The sequence below is a fragment of the Plodia interpunctella genome, chromosome 30, assembly GCF_027563975.2.
Source record: "Plodia interpunctella isolate USDA-ARS_2022_Savannah chromosome 30, ilPloInte3.2, whole genome shotgun sequence".
NCBI classification, from domain to species: domain Eukaryota; kingdom Metazoa; phylum Arthropoda; class Insecta; order Lepidoptera; family Pyralidae; genus Plodia; species Plodia interpunctella.
This window is the reverse complement of record NC_071323.1, coordinates 70001-84188: the sequence shown is the minus strand read 5'-3', so window position 1 is coordinate 84188 and position 14188 is coordinate 70001. Positions and strand designations below refer to the sequence as shown.

The window sequence follows — 14188 nt, the reverse complement described above, 5'->3', positions numbered from 1 at the left end:
CGGCACTTTACTCTCGTGTCTGTCTGGTGCGGCACTTTACTCTCGTGTCTGTCTGGTGCGGCACTTTACTCTCGTGTCTGTCTGGTGCGGCACTTTACTCTCGTGTCTGTCTGGTGCGGCACTTTACTCTCGTGTCTGTCTGGTGCGGCACTTTACTCTCGTGTCTGTCTGGTGCGGCACTTTACTCTCGTGTCTGTCTGGTGCGGCACTTTACTCTCGTGTCTGTCTGGTGCGGCACTTTACTCTCGTGTCTGTCTGGTGCGGCACTTTACTCTCGTGTCTGTCTGGTGCGGCACTTTACTCTCGTGTCTGTCTGGTGCGGCACTTTACTCTCGTGTCTGTCTGGTGCGGCACTTTACTCTCGTGTCTGTCTGGTGCGGCACTTTACTCTCGTGTCTGTCTGGTGCGGCACTTTACTCTCGTGTCTGTCTGGTGCGGCACTTTACTCTCGTGTCTGTCTGGTGCGGCACTTTACTCTCGTGTCTGTCTGGTGCGGCACTTTACTCTCGTGTCTGTCTGGTGCGGCACTTTACTCTCGTGTCTGTCTGGTGCGGCACTTTACTCTCGTGTCTGTCTGGTGCGGCACTTTACTCTCGTGTCTGTCTGGTGCGGCACTTTACTCTCGTGTCTGTCTGGTGCGGCACTTTACTCTCGTGTCTGTCTGGTGCGGCACTTTACTCTCGTGTCTGTCTGGTGCGGCACTTTACTCTCGTGTCTGTCTGGTGCGGCACTTTACTCTCGTGTCTGTCTGGTGCGGCACTTTACTCTCGTGTCTGTCTGGTGCGGCACTTTACTCTCGTGTCTGTCTGGTGCGGCACTTTACTCTCGTGTCTGTCTGGTGCGGCACTTTACTCTCGTGTCTGTCTGGTGCGGCACTTTACTCTCGTGTCTGTCTGGTGCGGCACTTTACTCTCGTGTCTGTCTGGTGCGGCACTTTACTCTCGTGTCTGTCTGGTGCGGCACTCTCCATTGCAAAAGGGGTACCGGTCACATCAGATAACTACTTATTCGTTATAACGCTCTTATCGAGCGGTTTCAAAACAAAAGAATTTTAGCTACGACATATCTAAATAAAATTTGTAACTTGTCACAATTGAAGTTTGGTAATTTTAATGACACGTGACTTCACCAATTTGTTAAATGAAACCGTAAATGCCCTTAAGGCAATGAAAATAAAACAGTTGGATGAATTTATCTTATATTATTTCGGGTCACGGGTTTTAGACAATGATACACGTAAGAGTTTTGAGACTCAAAATCTAGAGGAAATACCTACTTTTTCTGAGTTATAAAATTTTTGGCTAGGTTATGTCAAAGTATTAGAAGCTAGTCAGGTAATCAGGTAATACTTCCGGTTCTATAAATCCACCTCGTTACCGTCCAGCACGTCGGTCAACTCAAACGCTGCAACTAAATCAGCTGATTGTGTGTGTTATGCGGTCAGTCACATGCTCTTTTCAAATGTTCTAAGTTTATTCAACTTAACATTCCTGAAAAATATAGCTTAGTAAAAAACAAAAATGTTTGCTCAAACTGTTTGCGTCCGAATCATAATGCAAACAAATGTTTTTCGAAAAGTACTTGTTCTTCGTGTCGTAAACGTCATCATACTTTGCTTCACGACAATGGTTCGGAAGAAACCAATGTAGCCATTCCAGGTTGTCCGTCGACTTTGCATAGTGAACCATCGATGGCTGAATAAAAATGTAAAATGTGAATATAGCGGACTGTACATTTAGGCTGGTAAAAATAAAAATCCAGGAGCTACGGAGAAACGTGACTGTTTTATTAGAGCGAGAACGAACAAGATAGAGAAATTCGATACAGACAATGTTGCCGTAACCAAAAAATGAAATATAAAAAAAAATACTTTTTAATGTTGGTGTTCCAACATATTGCCGGGGCAAACAAAACATACAATGAGAATATTTTTCCAAACTAAATATTACACTTTATAGAATGACGTTAAAACTTAATACATAGAAAGATGCGCGAAAGAAACTTGCATACACTATGAATTGTAAATTTAACCAAATTATTGAGTACAGGTTTTAATCAGACACTTAACTGATATCTAAATAAATATGAACGGTATTGACACAACATATTGAAAACATTAAATGTCTTGAAAACTATGCCAACAATTTTTTTGTTGTTGAGAAACTTACGTTCTTATGTTTGCTATATAAAACACTAACACATGAAGCTTATTGTACTAAAATAAGAAAAGAGTTATTTACAATTAATACTTATACAAAATTAAGGCTAATGCTGAGCCTAGCCCTACGACAGTAAATACATATCTTGGGATTGGTAAGGAACACCTCTAGGCACAGCTGCTGGAGTTTGGTACTTTGCCGCAAGACACATGCGCAAAAGACACTTGCTTGCAATCACTTGCGCGAAAAGAAACTTGCACACAAAGAAACTTGCACACAAAGAAACTTGCGCGCAAAGAAACCTTGCGCGTTGCGTTGCGTAGTGTTGCATTGCGTTGCGTTGTGTTGCGTTGCGTTGTGTTGATATTGTTGCGTTGCGTTGCGTTACGTTGCGTTACGTTGTGTTGCGTTGTGTTGCGTTCTGTTGCGTTGCGTTGCGTTGGGTTGCGTAGTGTTGCGTTGCGTTGCGTTGTGTTGCGTTGCGTTGGGTTGCGTAGTGTTGCGTTGCGTTGTGTTGCGTTCTGTGCGTTGCGTTGCGTTGTGTTGCGTTCTGTTGTGTTGCGTTGCGTTACGTTGGGTTGCGTAGTGTTGCGTTGCGTTGGTTGTGTTGCGTTCTGTTGCGTTGCGTTGTGTTGCGTTCTGTTGCGTTGCGTTGTGTTGCGTTCTGTTGCGTTGCGTTGCGTTGCGTTGGGTTGCGTAGTGTTGCGTTCCGTTGCGTTGTGTTGCATTCTGTTGCGTTGTCTTGTGTTGCGTTCTGTTGCGCTGCGTTGTGTTGCGTTGCGTTGTGTTGCGTTCTGTTGCGCTGCGTTGCGTCGCGTTTTGGTGCGTTGCGTTCTGTTGCGTTGCGTTGCAAAAGTTGTTGTAAAATACTCCTTGTGTACTCTTTGTATTATTCATCTGCCGGCTGCCAACGCCGACTTCGGCCGGCGCCCGGATCATTGCCAGAAACACTTACTGAAGAAGAACCAGAGATGTTCACGAATATGATAACAACCTTAATTTACATTGTTTTAGCACACGAAACTTTTCATCTCGTCATATTCTGACAAACATCGAAACAGCTGGGCTCGTGTATTACAGCTACTTTCATAGCATAATGTCTTACGGATTATTATTATGGGGTAATGCAGCTGACATAGGAAAAAAAATTGTTTTACAGAAACGAGCAATTAGTTTTATTTATGGGCTTAAGCCATGGGATTCCTTGCGAGAATTATTCAAATCGATAAATATTATGACTGTTGCAGTGTAAACACTCGTAATAGACATAAACTTTGTATGAACAGATTCCGACTTAAAAAGGTTAGGCGGTCTTTCGTGGGTCAAAGTGTAAAATTGTTCAATAAACTCCCTGTAGAGGCTATTAACTTGCCAATGCCAAAATTTAAATCATATATTAAAAATGCTTTAATGGCTAATGCTTATTACACAATTAGCGACTATTTAAATGATAAAAAACCTTGGACCCTTCCTAAAACTTCTACCCCTCACACTTGATCTTACTTTTTTATTATTATTTATATATTTTTTTGACATGTTTATTACATATATTTTGACATTTACTTGTAAAACATATACGTGATTTGTGATCTTCAAGTGTCTGAAAGTAACATAGGTATCTATTATGTTAGATTATGGAAATCGAGTATGTCATGCACACTCAAATGGTCAAACCGGTGGCGGCGTTGTGGATCGGGTCGGGAGGTTCCCTTTATTGTGGTTAAACTTCGCGATGGCTGACTCACGCGTCAACTCGTGAACGGATGCTGCCGGGGGAACTGGTCAGCTCGATCTTTTATTAAAAGTTTTTTTTTGTTTGGTTAATTATACATATACAGGTTGATTTTTTATCCAGTGTCCAAATTTATGTATTATATTCTTTGTCGAAAATAATAAGACGCGTATTTTTTCGTTATGTACCTCTCCATACAAAAAAATCGAAATAAAGCGTGCTAAAGTTATCCCAAAAGTGTTTACAATAGTTGACACCGCGCGCCATAAACACGGTAGGTAAGATCACGCGCTTTCAATCGCCCCGCCTCTCGTGGGCATTGACCCCTTCCATTTCCATTGACAAAATACAGATTTTTCGTAGTTGCTGTGTACATAAGTTGCAAATTTTCCCTTCATACTTTCCGGGCTTAGGACCGTCAAATTGCAAAAGGCTTTTAATTACATACTTATTGGATTCCAATAAAATTACCAATAAGAATAGGTACGAACAAAAAAAAACCACGTGCAATCAGGCGTATTTAAAACATTTGAATCAACTTATGTACAAATTAAAAATCAACTAATTAAAAGTTCACTAAAATCAACTTACGTGTAGTTACGAGGGCCCCTACACTATCAGTCACAACACTTCAGGACCTGTTCGAAATGTAAACCGTCTATTTCTAAGCAGATCCTGGCTCTTTTTCTTAAATTATTTACCTTTATTATTACCTTTTAACTTATTAAGCACTAAAGTGTCTCTTTTCACTGTGTCAAATGTACGCACTATTTGTGTTTTTAACATACCGAGGCTTTGGGCCTCTTCAACGTAAACAAGTCTTCACTTCACCCCACAAATAAATGTCTAGGGCGTAAGGTCTGGTGACCGAGGTGGCCATGCGACGGGCCAATGCCGATCTGCCATCTCCTCTCCTGCAGTAAACTGGCCATGATCCAAGAGCCTTTGGTTAGCTCGCAAAATTGTTCTACGGTGTGGAACTGCTGGTTCCAGTATGCCCGTAGCGCGAATTCGAGGAATACTTTCGGCCTTATACATCCTCTGGCTGCTAAACTTTCACCACTCAAAATGTAGCACCGCACCATTTCGTAGTACTCACGGTTCCAGTACATTGTAAAAAAAATGGTTGCCTGTAAAGTCGGTTTTACGGGCGAAGATTTTACGTGACAACGTCTTTTTACGCGCGCGGCAGACCGATCATAGTTGAGTGGGAGATAGACGCAAGGCATTCGGCGGGCCTCTCTCTCGTTCGTTGACTCATCGTAACGTTACCGGGCGTTACACTTTTTCATAAGTGACTCCCAGCCGCAACCTAATTTAAGACGTTGTCACGTCAAAAATTAAAAATACGAACAAGTTCCTATCGCGAATCACGAAATGAGCCGATTGCGTAAGAGCGCACGAGTACGTCATGGGAGCTAGGCGACTGGCGGCGCGGCGTTTGCGCAGAGGTTTCAAAGGCGCCGCCGGCACCCCCGTCCACCCCTTCCCTCCCCCGTTACTACAATTGCCTTCCCTTTCGGCGGGGCGCGGCCGGCGCATGAGTACTGTTTACTCGGGTGTCCATATTGAAAGGATACTCGGTACAAGAAAATTATTTCTAATTTGAAAATTTTCATACTGTTTTTTTTTCAAATAATCAATGTATTAATGGTACTTAATACCTAGAAAAAATTCGGACACTGGATAAAAAATCATCCTGTATATGTGATCAAGTGTTGATGAAATTTTCTTTCATCAACACTTGATCACAATCATAATATGTTTCAGTATACCTTTTGACCATGTATTTTATTGTATACTTACATTGTTATATTACTGATAAAAAATTATACATAAATTTATATTTAAAAAATGGTAAGCCCTTCTGGCATAATAGGGACCTACACTGTTTGAATGAGTTTCTTTCGGCATTTCTTCTCAGCAGTGGTCGTTCCGAAATGCTAGTAGTTTGTTTTTTGTATGCTTTGGTAAAACGCAACGCAACGCATCGCAACACAACGCAACGCCAAAAATCTTGTAAAAATTTTAGACACAACCACAATTCACAGTATCAAAATTTAGAAATCTAGTATAATTATAATGTATATCGAGGATATACATTATAATTATATGATATGTATATGTATAATATGATATGTATATTTATATAATTGGGAGGTCTTAAGTTACCAAAACTGTCAAAATTTTCACAATAATTATTTATTTTTGCTACCCAGTGAGTTCCATTATTATTGTAACTGTCTAAGTTTAATATTGCACACTCTATCGATTTTGGTTTTCGCGGCAATCTATCCCTCATATACACACCTTGAAAATAAGGAATACTTTTGGCATATTTAATAATATCTATATTTGTTAAAGCACGTTTGGGTAGTCTGCTTGTTAGTTTTTTGTAGATTTCAAAAACAACCCAATTCCTTTTTTATACGGTTTAAGGTAAAATCCTTGGCAAATCGCAATAGCCTGCATGGTTTTGTTATGGCGTTCAGATTCTTGTAAGTTCTGTCGTATTTTAAAATCATTTATAGCTTTGGCTATACCAGAGGCACCTCCTGCTAAAGCGCCTAGTGCAGATAAACCCGCAAAAATTGGTATCAAAGGTAAAATGCCTCCTGTTTTTGGAATTGGTATTATACTCGGTAACCGAACGTGACATTGCCGCACAACTTCTTTGCCGCCTCACAAGCATATTTAATAGCAGATTTATTATTCTTTGATTTTAGTCTTTTTATGTGTGAATAATCACTTTATGTGTGAATGTATTTTTGACACAATGGTTTTAAAGGGTCTTACCCCGGCACCAGATTTTAATTTTGCTTTCATAACTTTGTTAACTATCCACGATGCCAACGTCTCAACGTTCCTTTTCTTGCGTCTTTAGAATGTAATCGCTTTTTTGCCATTTTCATCAGTTGCAAATCTGCTTTATGACGAACGGATAGTTCCGGATTGTTGTATGCTATATCATGGTATTTACAAGCTTCGTCTAATTTGTTAATGCCTTTATCACCTCTCAATAACCTTGTAACCTAGTGCCTGGTCCGCAATAGTTGTAACCCGGCAAATGAAGCTCGAACGGAATTTTGTTCATCAATTACAAGTTCATCTCCTTTCATATCTTGTTATATAATGAACAACAACATAAGATGCAGCACTTATATATTATGATACAATAGAATGTCTATCTACCCAACTGTTTCCTTTATCAGGAAGTCCTAACCATTTGACAAACAAATTATTACCTTATTTCTTTAAAACTTTTTCTATCAAGTATATGTTCGGGTACTTAGTTCTTTGTAACTCTTCTTGATAGAATGAACCCAAAATGTTTTGCTTCCTTTGGTCTTGTATTAAATATGTCACTGGTTTAGTATTATTCACCGTTTTAATTGTGAAAATTTCAGTGGACCAATTAGGTGTAAAACCTTTTGAAAAACAACTTTTGTATTTACTTATTCTTACGTGGTCGCCTATTTTAAATTTATTTTTGAATACTTTATATCGTTTCTTTTACTAAGTTTTCATTTGTTTTATTAACATCTACAGGTTTGAACTTTGTAACACTATGTTATGATGATTATATGATAATAAAACTTCATTCAAAGTTTTCCCAATCCATTTATAGTTACCATTATAACTGAAACATTTATACAAATTATTCTTCCTTGTTTTGATTAGCCATTCTACAATTGAAGCTTTCTTTGTTGAATACGATGAATAGTGGTTAATTTTCATTAACTGCATTTTAAATACTTCGTTATAAAACTCTGTGCCTCTATCAGTTTGCAGGTTTTTTGGAATACGTCCACTTGTTTTGATAATTTGAGTAAATGCATTAAGAACCTCTTTCTTTGATTTAGTTTTTAAAGGAATCATCCAGGCATATTTTGAGAAACCGTCCACAACACTCAATATGTAAGAATATCCATTATTATATTTTTTGACGTGACAACGTCTTAAATTAGGTTGCGGCTGGGAGTCACTTATGAAAAAGTGTAACGCCCGGTAACGTTACGATGAGTCACCGAACGAGAGAGAGGCCCGCCGAATGCCTTGCGTCTCTCTCCCACTCAACTATGATCGGTCTGCCGCGCGCGTAAAAAGACGTTGTCACGTAAAATCTTCGCCCGTAAAACCGACTTTACAGGCAACCATTTTTTAATGATTGAAAATCAGCCAGGTCTGCTTGCCATAAGTCGTCTACTCCTTTCAAGATCACATTACGACGATCGAAATTTCTACATGCAGCTCTATGAATTTCATAGACGACTTGTTGTTTTGCCATTTTGTAGTCTAATAATCTTATCGATATAGTCTTTGGTATAAAACTTTTTTTCGAACTGACGAAGGTTGACGATAACATCCGCTTTTATTGCATTAATTAGAACAGTAATTTTATTAGCAATCTTTTTATCCTCATATTTTTTATTAACTGCATCATCATGTGCTGCAGGTTCTGGAACTCCTTTCAATCGAGACAATTGTAAATCAAAATCTCCGGATTCCAATCTCACTAGGTGATTTGAACAATGTAATATTTCTTATAAACGTAGTCATTTATGAACATGGTGGCCGAATTTATCAACATTAATTTTAGGTTGAAGTCGGTCGCAGTGAAATAGCGAATGATCTAAATATAATTGAGTGTCATTAATTTATACTACCATTTTCACGCAGTTCTTCTATGATTGAAATTATTTCGTTATCCAGACCAGTGTTGCCTTTCTACTAGTTCATTAGGGTCATCCCAGTAAATGTAATCAGTATTTTTTTTTAATTTCTTCTTAAGCACCAAACCTTCTCCAGCACTAATATCACCAGAATTACTGGCAGAAGGTGTTGAAGGCTTTCGCAGTCTAAATAGTGGTTTAAGTATTTCCTTCCTTTATTAGCTTTAATTGGTTTACTTGGATCAAAATCTCTTCGGTGAGCATTTGTATCTATTAACATGGCTTTACATTCTTGACAATCATTTTCAGTAACTACATCCAAGTTAGGTACATTTTTAAACAATAACTCCTGCAATCCTAGCGTTAATGGATAGTCATGTCCTGCTACAGATATATTTTGATCATTCATATAAACACGTGTTGCACCCATCATTAATTTACCTCGTTCTCGTCTAACGCCAAATGGCACATCATTAAATATTTCGGAGGAAAGTGACCAGGACGAAGTATTTTAACTAGGTCTAGGCATTGACTCAATGGTTTTATACGATGTATGATTGCTATTGATATTGTTGGTGTTTTTACATTTTTCAAAATCAATATGTTCATCTGAGTCATTATTAGAATAATTTTGTTCAGCAATATCGGTTTTAAGAGTTTTGTTGAAATGCGATTCAGGTGTTGGAATTTGCTCTGTTACAAAATAATTTTTCATGGTTTCATCCTTTTCTTGTTTTAATTCATTTTTATGTTTATCGTCTTTAATTGATTGATGCATTGGATCAATAACTGATCTAAAAACTGTATTTAAAACATTTTCATTGTAGGATTCCATGGTTTTCATATCTCTGATTTTCTTTTTAACAGTTTCTGCTGTTTTAGCTATCTGAGTCTTCAACTCTTTCTCCATCTTGAACTTAGTGAATACACGTTATTTGCTTAATACGGTAATAGTAACACTGAATAGATTTACCGAATAAACCTTTTTGTATGCTCGTATTTTTACTTTCATCGAACAAGACAAAAATTTCAAAATTCATCCTGTAACAGGCTTTGTACTTTATACAATCTTTATTAATTACCAAATAGTTATAGGGTTCGCTCCATACTTTTGAACACATTTCTGGAAACTCGGACCACGACATATCGGTGTTAACGTGTTCACATCATCTTGTTTAAACAATATTAAAAGATTGGCGTTGTCTCTTATTAGCTGTTTAGGTATCTTACTGTATGTTTGATTCAAGTAAAAACAATCGATATACTTATGTCTACCCATTGCAAAATAATCCCTCATATTGGACTGGTTCTCACATGCAACGTCATCAGATATTATTACGGAGTGCGGCTTTGCATCGTGACGGCTTAAAACAAGTTCATTGTCTTTATATTTTTCAAACGACACATCTGGCACTAAATTAAGAACATTTTCTAAAAACACATATTTCGGCTGATATAATGTTTTTGAATAAAGATAAACGTTATCAAATCGTAATCCATTTTCATGTAACAGAAGACCTGTCATTACATTAGTTTTCCCACAATTCGAAGGACCGCAAATAATAAATCTTTCGTCAGGACATACTCGGCTCAATTGTAAAATTTGAGGTTGTTTAACGAATTTCATCCTCTTAACCACTAAGAATGTCAATGCCTGAATGTTATTCATTTGTAAAGTTACAGTTTATATATAATATATTCGAAACGAACTGACTCTGAGCATAATTTGACGACCTCGGTGGCGCAGTGGTAAAGTGCTTGCCTCTGAACCGAGAGGTCCCGGGTTCGATCCCCGGTCGGGTCATGATGGAAAATGATCTTTTTCTGATTGACCCGGGTCTTGGATGTTTATCTATATATGTATTTGTTATAAAATATAGTATCGTTGAGTTAGTATCCCATAACACAAGTCTCGAACTTACTTTGGGGCTAGCTCAATCTGTGTGATTTGTCCTAGTATATTTATTTATTTATTATTTATTTAATTTGCAAATACTCTGAAAGTATAATGTATGTGTACATATTATATTATATACAAACAAACAATGTATTGTCAAGTATTGTTATGGTATATATTACACAGCCTATAATAATAATAATAAGACCTACACAATACCAAAATTATCCAAAGGGCCTCTACGTGTTGGATCCACAAGCCTCTCAAAGGACCGGACTGAGTGCCGTGAATTTATAAAAGGAGATACATAATAATAATAATAGAGAATTAGCGGAATAGAATTAGCGGAAAACTACTAAGAAAAACCCTTTCCTCTCTTTTCATTATTTATGGTAAATATATATATAAACATAAACCTAACCTAACAGTTTTCTTTTTTAATAAACCTAACCTAAGTTTTTAATATGAACATAAAAAAAATGTACATGTTTCTATGTATACTCACGCGTTTGAGTAAGGTATATATATATATTTATTTATTTATTTAATATATATATTAAATTATTATATATTATTATTGATATAAATATTAATAATTTATATATATATATATTTCAAGTTCATTTTGTTTATCAAAAAATAAAAATATGTCAGGACGGATGTCAGATATTCCGCGATTTCTCAGCGAACAAAACAAATAAGAAAACCTTTATGTTATAAGATTTTCTTTAATTTAAAAATTGTACTGACACTGTCAGATATACATGTCATGGAGGAGAATCTGAATTTTTTTTTGTTGGATTATATATTATTGTTACAAATTAGTTAAACAATCTTTGGAATAGGATCTTTTGATGTTGTTTCACAGAAACACTCGGTTTTATTCCAATAAATCCTAGACAGAGGAGATTATAATTATATATTCCAAAAAATCACGTCGTCACAACTTTTGGAGGGAAAATTGCGTCGTCTTTCAAAATGGTGTATTACATATTATATACAAACAAACAATGTATTGTCAAGTATTATTATTAGTAGTAAAACCACACGCGTTTGAGTAAGTATGTGTTATATTAATTTATTAATTAATTAATATAACACACATATATATATATATATATATATATATATATTTATTTATTAGGTTTTTTTAAATATTAATATTAATGTTGTAATATTAATATTAAAAAAAAAGAAAACTGTACACGTTGATATGTGAAAATTTCATATTATTCAACACTAACACTGACGCGTCACACACAAGGATATCCCTGAACAGTTTGCTATCTATGCGTGCACCGCAGTGGACGGTTGAGAGTGCAGACGCGACAGTGCGTCGGCGCGCTCGACTCGTCTCGCTGACGGAGGCGCGATGTGCGCGCTTTTGAAAACCCCGAGTCTTAGTGTGCAGATGCGCGCCGGCGCTCTGTGTCCGTCGTCTCTGCGCACAATTTATAAGATTCGGGGAGAGCGCTTGAGCGCGCGCGCGCGCTCTCGTTTCTGATAACGATACCAACTCTCCTTTTACATACAAAATCATCCAATAGGTGACGTGCTCTTGTGATGTTGCGTGCTTGTCAATTTGTTTCTATATTATAACTTTTATATATTTATATACACATACGGCGGCGGTGTTGTGTGTGGTGTGTTGTATATTTTTTTACGATACGCTGCAATGTGTGTTGTTGTTGTGTGTGTTGTGTATGTTGTAATATTAGAGACAGACTGACAAACGAAACAAACTCTTGCTGGGTTTAGTGTTTAAAAAAGTGTACGTCGTTTGTTGTGTATGTGTTTTATGTTTAATGGAGAGTTTGTCGTTTTCGCCCTCACTGTCGACCGACGGACACACGGTGTGCGTTTTTTGATACCAATGCTCTCATCCGTCCGACTAGGTCGATCAAGGTGACGTGTCCCACAGGCCTCACGGTAGTTATTGCCGTGCGGGTAGTGCGCGTCGCCGACCACCCAACAAAAATTACCGGGTTAAAGAGAAACGTCTCCTCCGCTGTTAGCCACACACTGCCACCGGCGGCGGGGCGTTCTCTCTTCGCCCACACAACACACCACTATAATATAAAATAATCGTATACCGAGGACCCTTCGTTCGTACGACTTGTGTTTCTGGCCCCACCGACACCGGGTGTTCTGACGTGAATGCGTACGCTTTCACTATATGTGAAAAACTTAACGATGTTTACAAAGCGTCGCGTCTATTAGCGAACTTTCGGTTGAGGTCTCTCTCGACCCGTGTTTATAAAATAAACACAAAACTCCACAGTGCTCTCTCGCTTCGCTCTCTTTCCCTATAACGGAGGAGAATGAGTAGTAGGAAGATGCACGCGCCGCTCTCGTCCGGTCTTCGGACGAGACGCGGCGTTTCACTGTGTTGTGTTCACACACAACACACACGCTGACTAGAGAGCGCGCTCGCGCGCTTTTTGTTAGCTCCCTGGTTGATCCTGCCAGTAGTTATATGCTTGTCTCAAAGATTAAGCCATGCATGTCTCAGTGCAAGCCGTATTAAGGCGATACCGCGAATGGCTCAATATATCAGTTTTGGTTCCTTAGATCTTACTCAGTTACTTGGATAACTGTGGTAATTCTAGAGCTAATACATGCAATCAGAACTCTGACCAGTGATGGGATGAGTGCTTTTATTAGATCAAAACCAATAGACGGTGGGTGCGGACTCGCGCTCGAAGTCGTTAATTTTGATGAATCTGGATAACTTTTGCCGATCGCATGGTCCAGTACCGGCGACGCATCTTTCAAATGTCTGCCTTATCAACTTTCGATGGTAGTTTCTGCGACTACCATGGTTGTCACGGGTAACGGGGAATCAGGGTTCGATTCCGGAGAGGGAGCCTGAGAAACGGCTACCACATCCAAGGAAGGCAGCAGGCGCGCAAATTACCCACTCCCGGCACGGGGAGGTAGTGACGAAAAATAACGATACGGGACTCTTACGAGGCCTCGTAATCGGAATGAGTACACTTTAAATATTTTAACGAGGAACAATTGGAGGGCAAGTCTGGTGCCAGCAGCCGCGGTAATTCCAGCTCCAATAGCGTATACTAAAATTGTTGCGGTTAAAAAGCTCGTAGTTGCATTTGTGCGCCGCGCTGTCGGTGCACCGCATCCGCGGTGATACTGACACGTTTGCGGAGCATATCGTCGGTGAATCGGTGGTAAAACACCGGTTCAATATCAAAATCCTATCGCGATGCTCTTCAGTGAGTGTCGAGGTGGGCCGACAATTTTACTTTGAACAAATTAGAGTGCTCAAAGCGGGCTCAAAATGCTGCTTGAATATTTCGTGCATGGAATAATAGAATATGATCTCGGTTCTATTTTGTTGGTTTTCAGAACTCCGAGGTAATGATTAATAGGGATAACTGGGGGCATTCGTATTGCGACGTTAGAGGTGAAATTCTTGGATCGTCGCAAGACGAACATCAGCGAAAGCATTTGCCAAAGGTGTTTTCATCAATCAAGAACGAAAGTTAGAGGTTCGAAGGCGATTAGATACCGCCCTAGTTCTAACCGTAAATATGTCATCTAGCGATCCGCCGACGTTACTACAATGGCTCGGCGGGCAGCTTCCGGGAAACCAAAGATTTTGGACTCCGGGGGGAGTATGGTTGCAAAGCTGAAACTTAAAGGAATTGACGGAAGGGCACCACCAGGAGTGGAGCCTGCGGCTTAATTTGACTCAACACGGGAA

The 14188-nt window shown here is 38.8% G+C and overlaps 1 non-coding gene and 1 pseudogene across 1 annotated transcript in view; one reads left to right on the top strand and one right to left on the bottom strand.

The window, feature by feature from the left end:
• Positions 1-8596: 8596 nt before the first annotated feature.
• LOC128682349 (uncharacterized) lies at positions 8597-9474 on the bottom strand (annotated as a pseudogene).
• Positions 9475-12910: 3436 nt separating this feature from the next.
• Positions 12911-14188, top strand: part of LOC128682660 (small subunit ribosomal RNA) — a 1908-nt gene continuing 630 nt past the window's right edge. The window contains exon 1 of the ribosomal RNA XR_008406149.1: positions 12911-14188. This exon is cut by the window's right edge and continues 630 nt beyond it. This is a non-coding gene — a ribosomal RNA (small subunit ribosomal RNA).